The sequence below is a fragment of the Pteropus vampyrus genome, unplaced genomic scaffold (assembly GCF_000151845.1).
Source record: "Pteropus vampyrus isolate Shadow unplaced genomic scaffold, Pvam_2.0 Scaffold15, whole genome shotgun sequence".
NCBI classification, from domain to species: Eukaryota; Metazoa; Chordata; class Mammalia; order Chiroptera; family Pteropodidae; genus Pteropus; species Pteropus vampyrus.
The window spans coordinates 13,250,104-13,269,226 of record NW_011888796.1 but is presented as its reverse complement, the minus strand read 5'-3'; the positions used below and the strand labels follow the sequence as shown (position 1 = coordinate 13,269,226).

Below are 19,123 nucleotides of genomic sequence, written 5' to 3'. Positions count from 1 at the left end.
TGAGTCCCTGCTTTCACTTCTTTTTTGAGTACCCAGAAGTAGAATTGCTGGATCATATGCTAATTCTATGTTTACTTTTTTGAGGAACTGCCAGTACTGTTTTCCACAGCAGCTGTACCATTTTACATTCCCACCAGCGGTGCACAGTGGTTCTTTTTTGTCTCCACATTCTCACCAACATTGTTATTTTCTGGAGGCATTTGTTAGTTTGTTTTTGATAGTAGCCATACTAATGGGTGTGAATTAGTATCTCTTTGGGATTCAATTTACATTTCCTTAAGGATTAGTCTTTTCATGTGCTCAGTTGGCCATTTGTATATATTCTTTGGAGAAATATTTATTCAAGTTCTTTGAGCATTTTTACACTGGATTGTTTTCAAAGACATTTTTAAATGGTGAGATGTCTTACAAAGTGTGCCATAAAGATCATGATTATAACTTTGCGTTTAATCTCCTGCATGCATCGGTATTATTCCTGTCCAAGTAAAATACTTTTCAAAAATAACTTTTAAAATCAAAAGGAGAAAGAAAATCTGTATAGCTCCTGATGATTGATGATATCAAGAACTTGATAGTGCATTTCAAACCCTTATTGTAGACAGTTCACACTGGGGACCCCACTGGTCAAGTGTGGTCAGGCTATTACAAAGAAGGCACTGGGGAGGCTGTCGCTTCAGTGTCTTTCCAGTCAACTGGAAGGGAAAAAAATGTCCAGTAGGTAGCAGGGTCAGAAAAAAGGAGGAGATACTAAAGTACTAAATTGCTGTCAGCTCTTTTAATGGGGAGCATTAATGATAAAGAAGGGCTACAGTAGTTAAACAACAACAGTAGATTTCTGGGACAACAGGTTTCTTCTAATGAAATGAGATTCAAATCTAAATTTCACATTTGAAAATAAAAAATCCTTCTGTGTTTAATTTTCCATAACATATTTCACTCCTGATTCCCAACCTGGTGAGGCAAGGTATAAATGGGGCCGAGGAGAGCTGGGCAGGAAGATTAGGGAGGACTCTCTTGAACAGGAACAATATCTGAGCTTTATGCTGTGGGTGCAGATGTTGACCTTGAATGGTTTGAAGCGTCCCTGAATGATTGCACGTTAACTTTTTGTAATGCACTCTGTGTGTGTGTACGGGAATAGTGAGGCTGGAGGATAATGACCCCTGACTAAGTTTACTTTCCAAATCTGCTTATTTTACAAATTCTAGGAGGACCCATGCCTGGTTCTGTAGATCTGGAAGGAAGAGGGAAATTACAGAGCTGTATTAAGGCTTAGTCCCTGGCCTAAGACATCAGAGAATGGTAGAGCTGAAAATGACCTGGATATGAACCCAGTCTGTATCTACCCGTCCATGACGGATGATGAAATCCACCCAGCATTTAAATTTTCTGTCCAAACTCACGCAGTTGATTAATACCTCACTTCCCAATTCAATCTCCATTTCAGTTTTCTCCATAATAGAGTAAAGAAATAGAGAAAGTGTTTATACTTTCAAAATTGTTTGTAAAACCAAATTATTTTGTTTAAAAAGATGAGGGTAAGTTTTACATTTAACACCCTATGTAAATATGGAGTCTCTGTGTTCAAATTTGTTCAAATGTAAAGATGCCACTGGAAATGAGATTCAGATTTTCAGGTAAGAGTATTAGAGATATATATGGCTCCCCAAAACTCTTATGTTAAACAGAACAAGTTATATTTAACAGGATTCAACATCTAGACGGTCTCTAGAGGACTTCATTAAACATTAAAAAAGAGGGAGGTCAAATCTCAAACATCTCTAATTTTAGTTATGACATGTTTCTTAGAAGTGGTACCACTGTATACTTAGGTTTGAGATAAGACAGGGTAAGCCCTTTTATCTCTTGGCAAATATGTGTAAACAGTCAAGCTCTTAATGGAAAACTAGTCACTTGACCCCTTCCTCCCTATTCCTTTGGCCTTCCCTTGCCCCCCTGCCATCCCAGTTGTCAGGGTCAGACATTTCCATGTTCCTTGCTCCCTGGTACCTGGCACTCAGAGCTAATGGAGAGGGTCTGGCGACTGGGTTGATGGGTTCTACTCCAGATTTATTGCAGCATCAGCAGTGCCATTGCTGTTCTTTGAGAGTCCTTTTCTTCTTTCTTTTTTATTCCACTTTTTACTATCCCTTGTGCATTTTCAGTGAAAACCATGAAACCCAAGTCCCTACTCCCTTATTCATTACAGGTGACTCACCTTCTACTTTTCTGATAAGGCATGTAGTTACAGGTTTCCTCAACCTCATTCCTTACCATCTCAAGATTTTCCTGTCTTCATTTGTTCTTCTTCCTTTCTAGGTAAAATTAAGTTTTTTGTTTTTTGGGGTTTTTTTTCCAAGTCGAAAGTAAACTCTCTACTTGGACTCTTCATTTCATTTTCTTTTATTTTCTAGGGGACTAGGTTCTGACAATAATTCTATCTCCTTCCTGCATATTTGGTTTTTTTATTGGCCCTTTCCTCTTTGCCTGCAAACACTTAGTTTACACATATAAATTTATAAAAAATTAAACAACCCTGCTGTCAACAAAGTTTCCCTTGGACTTTTTTTTTAACCTCTACTAACTTTGTTCTCCTACCTGTAGGGAAGAAAAATAGTTTTTCTTTTATCCTTCTAATTTCTCTGCTGGGAACCTTATAACAAAAGATGGATTAATATGAAAAAGCAGATGTTTATTAACATATATATCTCACATATAGAAAGGAGATACTCAGGGAAAAATGACTAACTCTCAAAGGTGGTTTGGAATTCAGGTTTAAATAATATCATTAGCTAAAAGACAAAAGAGAAAAAGGGAAGTAGAGGAGGGCCAGTTGTGGGGTGGTGATCAGGAAAAGCATGGTGAATAAGAGTAAGATTGTTATGTAGACATAAATTGGTGCCAGTCCTTAGACAAGGGTCTTTAGTGATTTAGTTTCCCAGGCACAGAAGAGGGGGAGGCACCTTTACAAATGAAGATTTCTTTTGTACATGTAAATTTCTCATAGAAAAGAGGGAGCTTCTGGTCTGTTTTCAGAATTTCTCCTAGGTGGTATTTAATCTCAAAATAATCCTTATGGCAAATAGGCGAATTTTGAGATTGCGTATTTGTCATCCACCATTCCTCTCTGAAGCCTCCCAACTTCTCCACTAACTGCAAGTTTGCTCTAACTATGAACATTCTCAAGATTTTACTTTGCTGCCATTTAATTTCTCTCTTTCTCCCTTGATCAAATCCCTTTCTGAGATTTCAATCATTGTCACTGTGTGAGTCAGTCCCCAAACCGATCCTCCATCCTGATCTCTCACCTGCTCTCTAAACTTGCACATCGAGCTCTGGCAAACTTGCCAGAACACCCAACCCACTGACACTGAAACTCATGTGTCCAAAACAGCCCCGACCATCACTATTCCCCACTTCTCAAAACCAGCTCCTCATTTCATTTCCATGAGTACTAATGACACCCCATTCTCCCAGTCCCTCAATTATGAAAACTCGATTTCATTATTTTCCTCACCAAACAATCTTAGGTGTAGCTAGTTGCATAGCTCCTTGTTTTGTCATTGGAACCATATATTGACACTATTTACTCTTTTCCATGTTGACAGCCAGGTGTTTTAGTTCAAGCTTGCCTAACTCCCAGCTGGGCTAATTTGTTGTTTGTGTTTTTGCTTCTCCTATTTCCTGCTTCCCCTTCCACTCTTCACTCACCCCACCCCACAGTCTTGCTTCTCTAAATAGCCAAATTCCATTTACCCTGTAAGGCTTAGTTCAAATGCTACCTCTTCCATAAACCTTCCTTCTTTCTTTCCTCCCCTCCCCAATAAGAAACGGTTTTTACCTCTCAGAAATCTTTTGTTCTTTCATCACAGCAATTAGCACATTTTAGTGTGGAAAATGGCAATCTGCATTTCTTTTTCTTTTGCAAGATTTTTGAGGGGAGTGGCTACACCCTGTTTAATTTTTTTCTTCTATAGGACACAAAAAGTTTTTTTGTTGTTGTTATTGTTTATTTGTTTTAAATTTCAGCTTTATCGAGGTATAATTAACAAAATTGTAAGACATTTAAAGTGTACATCATGGTGATTTGATGTACAGATACACTGTGAAAGGATTACTCCCATCTAGTTAATTAACACATCTATCACTTTATTTATTTGTTTGTTTGTTTGTTTGTTTAATTTACTTATTTATTTGTGTGAGAACAATTAAATTCACAAATGAATTTTATCATTCATTTATTTAATGAACTTTCTTGAATCATTTATTCTTTTATGAAGAGTGGGCTAGATACTGTAGGAGCCCACTAAGAGCTCATAAACTACTAGGGAAACAGACAAATACTGACATAACTACAATACGGTTAGTCCGTCCATGGGCCTTAGCTGAATGTCTGCAATGTGCCACATGTCCTTTGATGGGCCACGGGGACTTGAACGAATAAAATAGGCCAGTCCTTTGTGTTTTTTTGGAACTTACATTCTAGTGTAGAAGGTGGTAATACTTTCAAAAAATACCTTTGTCCCAGCCTCAACCCAGACAAATTATATCAGAATCAGCCAGGATTGGACCCCACTGACAGAAACAGATTATAATACAAGAAAGTATCAGGCAGTGATTAGTGCTGAGATGGATTAAAATAGAAACAGATTGAATGATAGAAGTTGTGTGTATGATGGTGGTGGTATTGGAGAGTTTACTTTTGTTAGTAATCCCTGAAGACCTCTCTGAGGAGGTGACATTTGAATTGAAACTTATATTATGGTGAGGAGTCAGCTATGTAAAGATGTGGGAGGAAAGGGTTCCTAAGCAGAAGGTGCTGGTGCCTTTCTGAAATAAGGAGGTGAAATTCCCAAGGAAATGTGGCTTTTTTCACATGTATGTACGATCATCTATAAAATATGTATTTCATCTACAGAGGGCAATTTTCATTTAAGCTAGGCAGACTCCAAATGCAGAACACTTGGTGGCTCTGTTGAGTACTTGATAGTCAGGAAGACTACTCTGTTTAATTATATTTTCCTACACTGCAATCAGCAGTACAAGGCTTGTTGTCTGAATTAAACACAAATCTTATCGTTTAAAATAAACTTAGGCACATAGTATTATCTCTTGGTTGAATAAAATAGAGAAAGTAGTGACTTCTACCCTTAATTCTGTTTGGGGGAATCGGGGAAAGTTGTAGAGGACTCCAAACCGCACAAGAGTCCAGCTCTCAGGCTCATGTTTGAATGAGTGAAGATCAGCATGTTTCAAGAACCAAGTTGATAACTAGCATTTGTTGAGCATTCAGTTTGTGCCGCTGTGGCTGGATACTTTACATGCGTTACAGTTTTCCTCTAGTTTTAAAAATAAGCCTATGAGATGAGAACAGTTATTTTTTCTATCAGGATACTTTTGGTTGCTAGTAATAGAACAACCTACCAAAATGGCTTAAACAATAGGAAATTTATCTCAAGACCTCCTGAAAGGAGAGTAAGTCCAGAGTTAGGTATTCCTAGCTAAACAATGTTCTTAGCAACCTAAATTCTTCCCTCCCTCCCATTCTGACATCTTCTGCAGGTTGATTTACCCTGTTAGGCCCGTCTCCTCACTGTGCTGAGATGGCTACTATGATTTCAGCATTACGGTAAGATTTCAATGTCTAGAGGCACAGTGAAGTGGCTAGTTTCTTCTCATAAAACTCTTTTTAAGGTTACAGGAAAGCTATCTCCAGCAGAATTCCTCTCCCAGCTCACATACTTATCTATTAGTGGCTAGGCAGATGGCTCACTGTGATTGGCTAATTTAAGAGTTTCCTCCTGAGACCACTGAGCAGCCCTGCCTTTCCGAAGAACACAACTGCCAAACTCCAGCAAAAAGGATTGGTTCTGTTAGCAAGGAAGAAGGGGTTAATGGTTATCAGGGAGACAGCCAATAGAGTCTGCCATTATTACCATTCACATTTTATAAGTGAAGATATCAAGGCTCAAAAAGGTTTAATCACTTATCAAGATCACACAACTTTGAGTTGAACTGTGTTTCCACGCATTTCCCTTTGATAAAATACACACTCATATACACAGACAAACCAAAAACTTGTTTTTGTTGATGGTAACAATTTAGGTAGACTTGAGAAAGAATCCTGGAAGAAAATACAAAATGGCTGATGCAAGACTAAGTAAAGGAGAACTTTCTTAACAAATTATTCCGGAATAAAACACATCAGGTTCTATAAAGCAATAAGAATGGCATTTAATTTAGACATCCAGCCCTACATGTCTGTGCGTACACACACACAAACACACACACACACACACACACACACACGAAATCAAATTGAGTCTTCGTGACTGGTCACTTAAATCAATTTGATCTAATAAAATTTACCCTGGACCAAGAAATGAGTTATAGAGGCTAAGGTTCTGTATGTGGTATCTGTCAGACTTAAATGAAAACCTTTTCTCCAAAGAGGTACATATTTTGTTGATTATAGCACCTGTATGAGAAAAATGAGTAATCTCTGGAATTTTTGATTAGGAGTTATTTTGAAAACAGGTTTTCACTTTCCAACTCTAGAGGCAACACGCAGTTCCATTATTGTTACATTTTCTCTGGTTCCAACTTTCCATGCTGATGTTGTATTTCAGAGGCTACATATGTGAAGCAGCAGTAGTGAAAAGGGGAAATTTCAGTGGAATTGCATTCATTTACAGTGTTCTGACTGCTTGTCTCTACGTGTGTTCCTGTGCATTCTCATCATACCAAACTATTAATGGTGGGAGTACCTTTTCTGAAATAAACTATTGAGTCCTTCCTACTCTGATATTTGCGTTTTTAAACAGGAAAGTAAAGTTAATTTCTAGGCTTTGCCAACAGAGTTCTGTTTAAGAAAGGTATTTATCTGATCTGTGTAGAACCATGTGAGAAAAATTGTGAAAAAATTTAAACAGGAAAAGAATTTGTCATTTTAGGAGGCATTCCTTGGAGAACTCAGTTAATCCTTTTTTTTTTTTTTTAAACTCATGCACGATGGTGCGCTTCGGGAATATTGTTGTTTATAGGCATTAAAGACATTTCATAGTTTTCTTTTCTTTTCCTTTGGGAAAAAACTTGATATAGAACAGCTCCAAGATTTTCTGTTAATTAAAATAATAAAAAAATTTAAGTATGCAAAGGTGAAAATTCCTAGGCAAAAATATTGTTTGACTTATCTTTTATTATAAGTCTTAAAACAATTCTAAAATATAATTAGAAATATAATTTTCTAAGGCTTTCTACACAGGAGAGTATAGTAGTTAAAGGACTTTGGTTTAGATTGCTTAAACTTCATATGCCTCACTTTCCCCATCTATAAAATTGGAAATAATAATGACAATACCTACTTTGCAAAATTGTCAGGAGAAAATTATATAATGTATGTAGAATATTTATTTAGCATAGTGCCTGACTCATAGTAAGTATTCAGCAGCGTAGCTGTTATTAGTACAATTGTTATCGTTACTACAAACTGTGAGTAGAGTATCTTTTATTTTATCCATCAGATTCTTACCAAGTTTCATCAGAAATGATTATGGCCCAATGCTAATTATAGGTGCTCAGAACTTGGAGTAAGGAATCACCTAAGGAAGCCTATTTCCCTGGGATAGTCATGTGTCGATATTGGGCTTAGTTAAGCGTCAATCTCAGGCATGTGCTATTTGTTCAGTAATCCATGTGCTTAGTCATAAATATTTCCAGTTTTCCTTTCCAACTAATGGTAGGCTTATCCTTCTCTGTCCACTTTAGTTATATGTAGTCGTGTATTTTGCATTGGCCAGTGAAATATGAGCAGAAAAGATGTTTATTATTTTCAGAAAGAAGCTTATAAGAACCAGGATATAATAAGCACATTTCTTGGTAAATGGCAGTAGTAGAAGCACAGAAAGGGTGGCTGCACTCTTAAGCCTGGGTCTTAGAGTAATGATGATCTCTCCACCAACCTGTAATGGACATGGAGTAAGAGTGAGAAATAAGCTTTACTGTCTTGAGCCACTGAAATTTTGGGGGTTGTTTGTTACCACACTATAACCTAGCATATCCTGACTGATAAACTCAGACTATCCCTTCAAACTGCAGAGAAAAAATATGTATTATTGGTAACAAAATGTGTAGCGATTTAGAGATAGTAATTTTTAATGACTAGTTCCTGTGTTTGTGTGTGTGAGCATGTGCGCCCATAACATATGTTATATTATATGTAAGCATCAGGAGGCCTAGAGTCTTAAGTTAAAGAGATTTATATAAAAATTTCCAGTTAACATTTTGTTTTTATCAAATAAGATTTACTTCCATTTCATACAAAGGAAAATTAACATACTAAAATTATGACTTTTTTTTTTTTTTTTGAGGGAGTCAGGACTCTGAATTCCAGGCCTGATATGATCATTAGGTAATGATCCCTCACATGGACAGCTTATTCAGAATGGTGTCTTGCGAAGCAAGGGATGTTTTCAAAAGGAGAACATGCCTGTGGCTTTTGTCTCCAGGAAGAAAATAGCCTGCCCTAAGCTCTGTTGGGATATTCTAGTTATAAACAATGGTGCTTCGTACATAGAGGATCTTAAATAATATGTATTGAATAAATTAATGGAAGTAGTCCATAGTTCTTCCAAATGTCTAGACTCTTTCATGTCTGCATTTAAAAAAATAAATGTCTTTATTCTGGAAATTAGTCTGAAAAAGACCTACATTTATTCTTTTGTAACACTTTATATGTGACCGACCATGTACCCATAGATTTAAGCTATTTTATTTGATATTTTTTTACTGCTGATTTTATTTCATCTGATTATTTCATTTGGGTCTCTAAAACTACATTATGAAATACCTTAATTATTTAAATTAGGAACAGATTAATTATCTCCAGTGTACAAACTCAAATTAATTTCATTATTAACTTGAGTTTTAAATTGATTAATCTTGGAGTGTTTAAGGAACCAAATGAATTTTTTTTTTTCATCCTTAAGGAGAAGGGCATATTTGATTTGATGAATCTGTCTTCATCACACCAATTATGCTAACAGGAGCAAGAAATTTGCAAGAAAACTTCGAATAGATTTTATAAACCAGCCAGAAACCTGTGTGTCTGGGGCTTCTGGGGGAACAATCTGTGAGTCATTTTAAAAAACAAACACACTCATAATCACAGTACATGTTGTTACCATGGTAATTAGGCCTGTTGAGTTGGCTTGCTTATGTTGCTGTAAAGTGAAGAAGGGGAGAGAAACAGAATTTAGAGCTTTGACTATCAGCTTCAATTATTGCAAGAGAGAGTATAGGGGGTTCTTGAAAACATACTGGCACAGTCATCCTGAGAGGGAAGTGAAGAAACTCTGGCATCCTGCCTTTGTTATTGAATATAAGTTAGCCATATTAGCGTTGGGTGTTGTGATTCACAGGGGAGAAAAGGACCATTTGGCATTCTCTTGGGAAGATGGAGGAAAGATAGGTTTTTAAAAATCTGATATATAATTACATATTAGTCTCTAAGGTCTACCTGGTGGGCTGTCTTGTGTGCAAGTGCACAGGGATTTAGGGATCCTCTAAAAAGCACCAAATGCCACTGACATAACATAATTTCAGATTTAAAGGATCCTCAGTACGTTATTCTAATATGGTTAGAGACCAGATTTGGTGAGGCCATTGTTTTAGATCTGATCTCCAAGCAGACCAGGTATCTTTTCTGTATTTTTGGAGTAGATATGACTCCTTTATCTTGGACAGTCATCTTATAATGCAGGCCCCTCGGTCACAGAGGAGAGCAGAGAAGTTGTGTGAGCTCTGTCAATCTGGCACCCCTCCAGGGTAAGTAAATTAAAGCATATGCTTGGTTGATGAACAGTCAACAGAGTTATTGGGTCAGTGGAATTACTGTTAGAGTGATTCATTATGATACTATATGGAGAACAAACAACACCGTTAAATTAAAAGTTAGTGCACATACAAAACTATTTAAGAACATTACTAAGTTCAATTTAAGAAATCTAGATATGCTCTTAAATGGATAAATATATAATAGGCCCCCTTATGTGTGAGAGATACATTTTAACCCCGCCCCCCCCACACACAGGATGCCTAAAGCCACGGATAGGACCGAACTCTATATATACTATGTTTTTTTCCTATACTTACATACCTTTTCACTTAAAGGAAGTATTTTATGTCTTCTTTTTGACATATCTGAATTGTCAGCATCACTACTCTTGTGCTTTTGGGTCCATTATTAAGTAAAATAAGAATTACTTGAATACAAGCACTTGGGTTATATCATGACAATTGATCTGATAATTGAGAGGCTACTAAGTAACTAACAGGTGGGTAGCATATACAGCATGGATGCTCTGGATAAAGGGTTGATTCACATCCTGGGCAAGAGGGAGTGGGATGGCATGAGATTTCATCACGCTACTCAGAACCGCACATAATTTAAAACATATGAGATGTTCATTTCTGGAATTTTCCTTTAATATTGTGAGCCACTCACTGTTGACCATGGGAAACTGAGACTATGGAAAATGAAGCCATGGATAATGGAGAACTATTGTAGTACATTGACTAGAGTTTTATTTACTTATTTTTTAGAATATTTCTCAAGTAGATTTTAAAGCAGATTTTATTTAAACAACTTTGCCTTATTAAGACTATTTTTCAAAAGACTTGGGGTATGATTAAGGATCATTAAACGTCAGGGAGTTTGTGTGTAATTTGTGCCCTGGTATATGATGTAATAATTATTTTTCAAAACTATAGATTTCATTTTTTTTCTCATATGTGGGAAGAAGGCACATGTTGCCCAAACTTCATTCTGTGCTATCTTAATTTTCTTAACATTAGTAAACAAAGTTTAACTTAAATTTTTTTTGATGATCAAGGTAATTCATGGTGATTATTGAAAATTTGAAAAATGCTTAAATTGTAAAGAAAAAATAAGAAGACCCCTTCCATTAATCAGGTTGTTGGTTGAAACGCATGTAAGAGACCTGATTTCACAGTGGCTGACATATGCTAGAAGTTATTTCTCTTTCATACAACAACCCAGAGGTGGGTGGTCCAAGGCTGGTTAAGAAGCTCTGCTCCACAAGATCATTAAGGAACCCAGGCTTCTTACATCATGTTGTTCCATCATTCCTAGCATGTTTCCCTTGTTTTATGATCTAACAAGGACCTCACTATAATCAGCAGATGGGGAAAAAGTTGGAAAGGGGAAGGCATGACCCAGAAGTTGCGCATATCACTTTTGCAGCCATCCCATTGAACTTTGACTCATGGCCAATACACCTGGCAGCAAGAGAGGCTGGAAAAAGTAGTTATTCTTGACATATATGTGCTAGCTTAGAATTTCATTATAAGCATGAAATAAAAAGAGAACAGCAATTTATGCTACTTCCATTATCCCATACAAAAGAGATAATATATTGTTTACATTTTGATGTATCTTCTTCCAGTCTTTTTTCTAGAAAAATATATATTGGAAAGATTATAATTTTTACTAGAAAATATTATATGTGGTTTAGTAGAAGAATATTACTTATGAAAAATACAGATACTGTATTAGAAAATTTATCATGTATTTATAACTGTACATTAGAAAATTAGTTGAGGTCATACTATATATAAAATTTTATATTCTCTTTTCACTTTCATATGCATTTTTCCTTATTTAAATTTTTCGTATTCTTTGTTTTAAAGTTCCATCATGTAGAATTTCTCCATTTTATTTAATAAATTGTATTTAATATTTAGGCTGTTTTTAACACATTGGTAATAATTCTTCGTCTACATTTTGGATTTTTTAATTAATAAAGTCAAGGAGTGGTTTCGCTAAGACGATGATTGAGAACATATTTGAGAATCTTGATAAATGGTACCAAACTGCTTTTCAGATAGGTTGTGCTGATTGATGCTATTGCTAGTAATGTATGAGAGTGCTAGACTCAGAGCACCCTTGGATAGGTTTATTTTGCAAGTCTCACTAATCATTGTTATCCCTAAGGTTCATTCTCTGAAAGGTTTTTGTCCTTGGCTTTTTTTTTTTTCCTTTGCTGTCATTAATCATGAGATAATAGTTTTGTAATAACTTTGGCTCATTTAAAAACATATGATCCCTTAAAGTCATCTGGGAATATAATTGGTCGGATTGTGATTGTAGCATATGCACCAGTATTAAGTAGTGTGAAATCTCTATAGATACTGATGTGCGTTTGGTCCTAGAACCCAATGTGAATTTGATTTCCACCCTTAGTCATAGTACTCTAGATATGAGGTACATTTTGTTCTGAGACACAACAAAATAGGAATGGTAAAGCGCTCCCTGAGGTAGAGGCAATTCCCTTTGAGCTGAGTGCTGGATAACTTTTTAGTAGTAAAGACGCTACTGTACATAAGAACTTTCTTGGATATGAACCACACTTGGGCACGAGGTAAAATTGGGCCAGATCTGCTCAACATCCTCAGAAGTCCTTAGTGCCTTTGGGTATAGGTGTCTCTCCTCTTAAATAGCCCGAAGAAGATTTGAATGCTAAAAGTGCTTTTATAACTACTAACTTGTCCATCTACCCTCTTAAAGTACTAGACACACACAAATGGAACTCCAACTCTACTCCTATCATCTGGTGCAAGTGATGTTCTGTTTCTATCACTTTTGGAATAAGGTTTGTTCTTATTCATCTCAGTGGTACACAGCCTTTGTCACCAAGAACTCTGCTGCCTCTAGGTTCCCAAGCCAACTTCATATGTTCATGTTTTCTTGTAGGCTAGGGAAGTTCACAAAGAAAGGGACTCCTATTTTCATAAATACATTTCTTTTTTCTTTTTCTTTTTCTTTTTTTTTTTTACACCTACAGCACCTGGTCTTCCTAGGTGGTCTCCCATCCAAGTACTAATGAGACCGGACCCTGCTTTGCTTCTGAGATCAGACGAGATTGGGCTGGCAAGGCTGTAGACTCATAAAGACATTTCTTAAAAGAAAAAGAGTTAACAAAATGTCTGTTCCTTGGCTCAGAAATGTAAGCCTGTCTTTAGAACCCTCCTGCCCGTAGAAGCATTTGGCCATTACCTTCAAACCTCAGTTATGGCAACATGCATTTGCTTGTTCAGCTCTTAGGTATCATGTGATTTCTCTTTTTTCTAAAAAACTTATTTTCCTCTCTCCTTTCTTGACAGCAATATCTGCCAGTGAGCCTCAGGCTTTGGGAACTGAAGAGGTAAGAATTTTGAAATATTTTCTGCTAGGATCTTCTTGACTCTAACCATAACTTCGAGAGGAGAAAATATATCTTAAGTGATGCTGTAGATGAAAACATTTAACATGTGATGTTTATAAGACCTTCATAGAGTCTTTAGCAACATTGACATAACTTCAGGATTTAAAGGAAAAAAATGCCTCTGCTTCGTAGTGAAAATCAGATTTCTTACCCAGATTTCCCCATTTTCTTCTAAAAATACTAGTTGGAGAGCCTTTGAGGTCACTGCCTTAACAAAATGTGTTCTTATGGCATCAGATGTGACTAATTGATTGAAGCCTTTGAGGACATACCCTGTGAACAACAGATGTCAGTCAGGTAGATCAGAGATTAGATCAGAGAATGGTAAAGCCTATTCTTAACAGATTGGTTGTAGATACTCTAAGGGCTTTTCCAGCAGCAACAACAATAACAACAACAAAAGGTCAATTTAATGCTGGTTTAGTTTCTTCTTGAGGAAGCTGCCTTGGCTCTTGAAACTAGCTAAAGCCACTCGAGTCTGCTTGTAGATTTGAAAGGTCACCATATTGCTGAGATAGGTGATAATGTGTTTCTTCTCCCCAACCAAGATCTGTAGTTTCTTTAAGTCAGTGACTGGGATTTTTATCCCTGCCCCCCTTTTAAATTTAACTTCATTATGAAAAGTTTCAAACATATACCAAAATAGAGAAAATAGTATAATGAACTTCCATATACATATTCACTCAATTTCAACATTTTTCAGCTCATGGCCAGTACTGTTTCACTTATATCCCCCATACAATTCTCTTTTTTCCCCACTGTATTATATGATAGCAGCTCGCATTTGGTTGTTGGATTTTTAATTGTTTATTTGCATAATTATTGAGTGATTATAGCAAAATGCTAATAAAATAAAACCTACTTATAACGTGACAGTTTACTAGAGCTAATTATTCATTCACTTATTCTTTCAGGAAATATTTAATATTTACTAGTGTCAGAACCTTCTTAGAATAAGGGAGACATTTTTCCTCACCTCGCATTTATGAGATCCTCAAATTGGACTTCTGACATTTCCAAATGAAGTTATCTCTTGATGATACACTGACAAAATGGAAAGATGACACTCATCATATAACTTTAATTGTTAAATGTAAACATTTAGAATATGCCACAATTTTTTAAACCAGTTTTGTCATTTTTTTCACTTCTTAATATACTGGGAGCTTAAAAACACAAAATACTTTTCCTAACTCTCGCTGATATACCTTCTTAATTTATTATAAGTGTTTGTCCAGTTATCTGCCTCTCTCTCAAGAATATAAGCTCTGAGAGAGCAAGAATAGTGTCTCTTGCTAACCCTTTTGCCTCCAGCATCTGGCGAGTTGTCTAGAACGTGTTATATATTTAATACAACTGTTGAATGAATGAACAAACAAGTGAATGCCAGATGCTGGGCATATGAAGATGGAAAACAGACAGGCCTTGGCCTAGAGTTGCTCAGTCTCACAGGGGCGAGAACCTTGCAAAAAAGGAGGTTTCTGCAGTGAGTGAGAGAGAAGAGGACTAACTTGGTGGGGAGTTTGTTGAGAGCCTTGATGGACAAAGGGGCATTTGAGCTATGACATGAAGTGCCATCCATCAGAAAAGTTAGAGAAAAGGCATTCTGGGAATAAGGAATCACATGTGAAAGCACATAAAGGCCCCAAAGAGAATGGTGGAACCTTCAGAAATTTACAGTGGCCACAGTGTGGTCGAGAAGTAGCAAACAGAAAAGACACAAGCTGATGAAGCTTGGGTAGGATCCTAAGTGCCAGACTCAAGACTGGAATCTAGTTTGGGTGGGAAGACAGAGAAGGGCTTATAATTCTTTTTAAAGATAATTCCTTAGGCTGCAGAGTGAAGTATAAAGTCGTGGAGAGAGACTAATGGAAGGGAGACCAGTAGAGGTCTTGGGTTTGAAAATGATAAGCCTAATATGGGAGAGTTGATAAAATTGCTGATTGAAGATGAGATGTGAAGGAGTGGGAGACATCTAGAATAACTCCCAGACTTCTCTTTTGGAAGATTAGGTGGGTGATGATAACTGGGTTACAAATACAGGAAGAATGGATTCAAATCTGTCGAGTGGCCACATTCAGGTGGATATGTCCAGTAGGCTGCTCATAGATGGGTACAGGGCAGTGGTTCTCAGTCCTGATTTTACATCAGAATCTCCAGGGAGGCATTTAAAAATATGCGGACACTACCCAGACCATTGAATCAGAATCCCTGGGAGAGGGGTCTGAACAGCTGCAGTTTTTAAAAGCTCCCCAGGTAATTTAATGTGTAGCCACGGTTGAGAATGTCTTGTCTAGAGCTTATTAAAAGAAAGGCCTGTGTGGTGTCTTTTAAGATTATGTATAGCTTTTGCTACTCCATAATGAGGTTCTTTGGGAGTTCAGTACTTCATATCTTACAGGTGGGGCTGAGCCATCCTTACAGTCTACCAAATATAACTAATAATGAAGACTTTTATAAGTATTTGATGTTCTTTGTCTGATATTTGTGTTGATTTCTTTCATGCTAATGAATGTTCTTAAATGATTTAAATCCGTCCAAGCCAATTTCTCAGTAAAGGCTGCAGGCATGTTGAGTGAGACAATTCTTGATTGTGCTTTTTATTATTCTGTCCTTGGCTAACAGAAGGCCAGTGGCATCTTCCAGTCATTGTGCTACCCAGAGTTCCCTAAGGAGATATTGAGAACTACTGTGTCGTAATATACAACATTAAAGAGGTTGTTTGACATTTTCTACTCTCACCTAAAAGCATTTTGCTTCATTCAAAATTATTGGTTTCAGTTATGCTCAGTGGTTCCTTATGTAAGTGGTCTCTATGCTAACAAACTAAAGAAAGAAACAAAGTAGACGTGTAAAAGAAAGTACTGTTTTGCTCTGTTGGAGAGATTTTGAGCATATTTGTTCTAGTATTAAATTAATGTTTTCAAGTCTATACAGAGAAGTAAATTAAATACTAGGTAAGAAATGGTCAAATATTGAGGTTCAAAGTAAAATACTACTTAAGGCATCATACAAATTGAACAACAGCAATGATGAAAGATGTATCTGTTTCCTATTGTTGCTGTAACAAATTCTCACAAACGTAGTAGTACAAAACAGGTTTATTATCTTACAGTTCTGCAGGTTAGATTCTGTAGGGATCTCACTGATTTAAGAGCAAAGTATCCACAGAGCTGCATTCCTTCCTGGAAGCTCTAGGGGAGAATTCTTTTTTTTTTTAATTAATTTTTTCATGATGACATTGGTTAATGAAATCCAATAAGTTTCAGCTGTACACTTTAACTGTAAGGCATATATATGTTTACATTGTGTGTTCACCTCCCATAGTTATTTCTTTGACTTTTATGGCTTCTAGAGCCCCTTTTTTTCTACCTTCAGAGACAACAATATTGCATCTCTTTCTTTATACTGTAATTGCATTTAATTATAAACTCATCCAGGAAAGCTTCTTTGATTTTAAGGGCTCATGTGATAAGATTTGGCACACTTGGATCATCTAGAATAATCTCCCCATCTCAAATTCCTTAATTTAATCATATCTTCAAAGTCCCTTTTCCATGTAAGATTATAGATTGACAGGTTCCAAGGTTAGGACATGGACCTATTTGGGGGCCATTATTCTACCTACTCCAAGTAAAAGAGATTGTTTTCATCTTTTTAAAAGGTAGAAATGCCTCAGATATCAGAGATAAGATTATAACATTTTGTTTGAGTTGACAAGGGTTTAAGTTTCCTAAGTCGATGAAGTAAGAAGTTCTTGCCTTGACTCTGTGAATCCTGCTTTATAGATACAGGCACTGAAGGCTTTTGGTTTTCTTGGAGTTTTTGGAATCAGATCAAGTGGACAGGTTGAAGTCCAACGGCTCCTTCCTTGGCCAGACTTTCTGGTACTATGGGTGTTGTCTCTGGAGAGTGTGCTGTTTTTGGCATTTCTCCAACTAGAAAGTTTGCCTACAGTGTGCATGTTCCAAGGTTTTTGAATAGCACCAAAGAAATGTAAGATTTTTCTTTTATGCTGTTATGTCTGTCTGCCACATTTTACTTTATTTATTAGGCTCTAAAATATGGAAATTGAAGGAAAAATAACAGTATTTCAGAATCTCACTGTAGTGGTGTATATAATAGCTAATTTCTAGGTATGGTTTAATTTCCTCCATACATTAGGGAGGTAATCCTCACAAGGTAAGAAAGCATTTCTTGCCTAGTAAATGAGACAGACCACTGGGTTATTTTTTTGTAAACCACCTCTGGAATAGAATGTAGCTGGAAATTTTTGATGGAAATTTACATTTTTTCAGCTATTTTTGTAGCAGTTCCCCTTTCTATCCTCTTCTAGACACTTCAGCGATGCAGATCTGAAGGCCAAACCTAGAGCTAGCAGCAGAGTACCAAACCATATTGGATTGTTCAAGACTGAGGTGTTTCCTGGCACATAGGAACTTCAGTGCTGAAACCAAGAGAGTCCTGGCACACATTGGGGCAGCTGGTTACCCCAGATGTCTAACAGTGGCTCTAGTGGAAAGTGTCTGTCATGTTGATGAATTAAAATAGAAATTCTGATTGAATTAAATAATGACAACAACTTTCAAGGTTTGGTTTGAAAATAGGGGTGAATCTAAGTCTTGGAAAATTTGCATCCACATATACATGTCTGCCCAAACCAACTTAAAAAACAAACAAACAACCTAAGATCTGGTACTAAAAACCAGCAACATTTATGAAGTATTGCATTTAATAGCCTGCCCTTTCAGTTCTTCGTTGTTACCGGCATGCTCCTGATGATCACAGCTTTAATAACTTTATTACTGAGGTGACCAGAGCACCTTGTTTAATTTTTTTCAGCACGTCAGCATGTATAGAAATAATAAAATCCAAGTTCACCAAAGCAGCATGGAGCTCTCTTAGTTTGAATCCTGCCTTTCGTATAACAAACTTGAACTTTCCCCCCTAAGAGACAACATAGACTGTTCATTCAGAAATAGATAAGCATTAGGAAGAGACTATCTTGAATGCCCAAGGGGAAGGGGTTGAAATGTATAATGTCTTCGTGTCTTAGCCAGCTCTCAGAACTTGGTGCTTCTTGGCCTCCCAGTGGTAGAGTGTGAGCTGCTTATCCTGATATAAGTAGATGCATCTGGATAAAGACTTACTCAGCCCTTCCTACCTGATTCCATAATACCTTGCCCTATGTCATCCATAGCAATGCCTGACTGAGAAAACAAGAATACTGAAGGTCCTAGGCCCCCATTCCTTAGATTTCTGTGACCTGCATTTGGAGATTTTTGCTCTCTAAGACACGGGGGCTAAACAAAGAAGACTGTAAGTATACTTGAAAGAGCAATAAATTAGCTTTCCCCATAAAAGACATTAGATTTTTAGGAGCTAGCAGACCTTTATGTATGTACATATGTATGTATTTATGTATGTCTTTAACTATATTTGTTTCCTTTCCTCTAAACTGTCCTTGATAGGCACAAAGAATCCTCTTTCAATTTTTTTTTTTTTTTTTGGTCAAAAAAAAAAAAGATTGAACATTATCAGTCATGGAGGTAGGATTCGGGTTTCTGACAAGCATAGGTCTTGGTGAATTATTCTGATATTCTCTTCAATGCCCTTTGGATTCCTCTCTTCTAGGACTCCCAGTCTTGGTTTCGTTTTAAGACCAGCCTCATTTCAGCTTCAAACCTCTACTGTGGTTGGTTTGTTCTTTTTTTTTTTTGGTGTGTGTGTGTATGTGTGTGTGTGAAATAAGTTCCAGCAGAAATGAAAGCAGGTCAAATCATTATATTGCCATTTAAACCCAGATTCTTTTATTCTTTTCCAAAGGGAAATTAGAAAAT

The 19,123-nt window shown here is 36.6% G+C and overlaps 1 protein-coding gene across 3 annotated transcripts in view; it reads left to right on the top strand.

The window, feature by feature from the left end:
• GNG2 (G protein subunit gamma 2) overlaps positions 1 to 19,123 on the top strand; it is a 106,937-nt gene that overhangs the window by 3,565 nt on the left and 84,249 nt on the right. For 2 of the 3 annotated variants that reach the window (XM_011385509.2, XM_011385517.2), the window contains one exon: positions 13,183 to 13,223. The exons of the other annotated variant lie outside the window; for it this stretch is intronic. The gene's annotated coding sequence lies outside the window, so the exon portion shown is untranslated. The remainder of the gene's footprint in view (positions 1 to 13,182; positions 13,224 to 19,123) is intronic. 3 annotated transcript variants of the gene reach the window in all.